The sequence below is a fragment of the Quercus lobata genome, chromosome 8 (genome assembly GCF_001633185.2).
Source record: "Quercus lobata isolate SW786 chromosome 8, ValleyOak3.0 Primary Assembly, whole genome shotgun sequence".
NCBI lineage: Eukaryota > Viridiplantae > Streptophyta > Magnoliopsida > Fagales > Fagaceae > Quercus > Quercus lobata.
In genome coordinates, this window is record NC_044911.1 from 40,998,868 (window position 1) to 41,002,073 (window position 3,206).

Below are 3,206 nucleotides of genomic sequence, written 5' to 3' on the forward strand. Positions count from 1 at the left end.
ATGTCATAAATCAAAACATGGCAAAACTGCCTTTCATTAATAATAGTACCTTTGCAGATTATTTATATTCCAAGGTCACGGTACAACTTTTTTGTCTAGATCTTCTAGAAAGTATACACCTATGCCTGCTACCGAGATGATACGGCATGGCCCTTCCCAATTAAGCACTAACTTCCCCCATGCTGGTTTTTTTGCAGTACCCACAACCTTTCTCAATACTAAGTCCCTAGGGGCCAATGGTCTTAACTTCAGACTTAAATCATACCCCTGTTTGAGCTTCTGTTGATAGTACACCAATTGAACCATGTCATTTTCTCTCCGTTCCTCAACTAGGTCCAGGCTTTTTTCTAATAGTTTGTCGTTGCTGTTTGGGGCGAATAAGCTAGTCCTCAGTGTTGGGAATCCAATCTCCAGAGGAATCACAGCCTTGGCCCCATAGGTCATTGAAAAGGGGGTCTCCCCCGTCGACCTATGAAGGGTAGTTTGATATGTCCAGAGAACATGTGAAAGCTCGTCCACCCATTTGCCCTTTGCATCATCCAACCTTTTCTTAAGTCCATTCACTATAACCCTATTAACAGCCTCGGCTTGTCCATTCCCCTAAGGCTAAGTTGAAGTGGAATACTTATTCGTGATACCCAATTCACCACAGTACCTTCTAAAAGCCTTACTATTAAACTGAAGTCCGTTGTCCAAGGTGAGGGTGTTAGAACATATGTGATTCAATGTTAGGAATATATGTCACTATTTTATGTAATTGACTAATCCTTTGACAAAACGGACTTTACTTATAATTTGGTAGATCTAGGATATGCTTAATACTTCAAGAAAAAAGGTTTTAAGTTCAAGTGTTAAAACCATACAAGCCTGTCCAAGAATCAAGTGAGAAAGTGCTGTTCATTAAAGCTCGACAGCTAGCATCTATTAAGGTTTAAAAAACTGTGAAACTCGAAACTCGAAAGCTATCTCGATAAATACCCTATTTGTTGAGATTTATGAAGTTCAGTTTTTCAAGCTGATTTTCATCCAATCCGTGAATATATGTTTGAGTTTTATTTTCTCACAATGCTAAACATATATAAGGATTATTTTAAGAGTCGTAAAAGGTGACATAAGTTACACGAGCACAATTCTACAAATGAGAAGAAAACTGTGACCGGAAACCTAGTTTGCCCTAGTTCTTGAAGAAGCTGTTGTGTTTGTGCACCATAGGGTTTTGTAACCAAGCAACTTCATGATCTTCATTGTGTGATGAACTGAAGAACTTTGTAGTCAACATCCTTCTCAAGTTAGTGATCAAGTCGCGTACTGAGATCTGCATAATTGGTTAGTCACATACTGGGAGCCGTGTATTGAAAAGGAGAGATTGTCACTGTAGAACAAGTCTAATTGGGTATTAGGGTAAGAGTTCAACTGTAGGTTGGTATAAGGTATTGGGATTCCTTTACTTGTAACCACTTGTTTTGATAATAATGGATTCTCAAGAGTGGTGACCTTAAAATTACCCGGTGGGGTTTTTGCCGTGTAGATTTTCCTCATTCGTAAACAAATTACCGTGTCAATTTATTTTCCGCTGTATACTTTAGTTAATTGGTGATTTATTTGTGCTGCCACGTAAAATTGCATGTTAATTTGATTAATTAATAAACTTGGCTAATTAATCAAGTAATTTATCACAAGGGATCAATACATTTTTAGCCTATCAGAGGGTATGAAGGATCCCAAACCGAGTGACAATGTTCTTCTACACAAACCTTTTCGCATCCACATCCCTAATGTTTGCTAGTGGCTTAGCTTCAACCCACTTGGTAAAGTAATTAGTGCTGACCAAAAGCCATCTCCTGTTTCCTGCTACTTTGGGGAAGGGCCCCACAATGTTCAAGCCCCACTGAGCAAAAGACCATGGACTAACAGAGGATTAAGAACGCCCCCTGGCTAATGAATGTTGGGAGTAAATCTCTGACATTGGTCACACTTCTTCACTTATTCTTGTGCTTCCCTTTGCATAATGGGTCACTAATATCCCTAAGTAAGGGCCTTGTGAGACAAGGATCCTGTCTCCTATATGGCTTCCACAAATCCCTTTGTGCAACTCTTGTAGGAGTGGCTCTACTACTTCAAGATGGATGCATAGCAAATACAGCCCAGAAAAAGAGTGCTTGTATAACTTTTGGTCCTCAGACAGCCAAAATCGAGGAGCCTTTCTTCGCACTTTGTCGGCCTCTCCCTTTTCCTCAGGCAAGATGTCATCATTAAGGAATAGAATAATAGAATCCATCCAACTAGGTCCAACCCTAATTTGATGAATTTGGAACTCCTCCCCCTTCATCTTGGTAGGCTTACATAGATCCTCAACCAGAATAACCTGAGGTAGACTCTGCACCGAAGAGGTTGCAAGAGTGGCAAGGGAGTCAACATGTGTATTTCGGCTTCTAGGGACTTGCTGTAAGGAAAAAGAGTCAAATCCTTATTGCAAGTGCCTAGATTGGTTCAGGTATTCTTGCATTCTCATATCCCTGGCCTCCAGTTCTCCCTTTACTTAGCCTACAACCAACCTTGAATCTGAAAATATCTCCACTATTCTTCCTCCCATTTTCTGAACCAAAGTCATTCCCACCAACAAAGCCTTGTACTCAGCCTCATTGTTTGTGGCTGAGAAGCCCAATCTTAAGGATTTCTCAATGATGATCCTTTCAAGTAATACTATAACTATCCCCACTCTTGATCCCCTTTGATTTGCTACGCCGTCAACATACACCTTCCAAGGTAGAGGTTCCTACAAGGAGATCATCCCAACTGATTTTCCATCCATGCTCGGCCTTTCACCGTTTTCCTCTAATGAAGACTCAGCAAACTCAGCCACCAAATCTGCAAGGACCTGGCCCTTTATAGAGGTGCGAGGCATATACTTGATATCGAAAGCTCCTAGAATCATTCCCCATTTTGCAACCCTCCCTATGTAATCAGCTTTCTGAAGTAGTGGTCGAAGAGGGAGTTGGGTTAGAACCATAATAGTGTGAGTTTGGAAGTAATGTGAAAGCTTCCATGTAGCATGTACTACAGCCAAGATGGCCTTCTCCAAGGGTAATTAACGGACCTCTACCTCATGCAGTGATTTGGTCACATAATAAACTGATCTCTGTACCCCATCATCAACCCGTATCAGCACCAGACTCACCACGTGTGAGGCTACAACAATGTAGGCA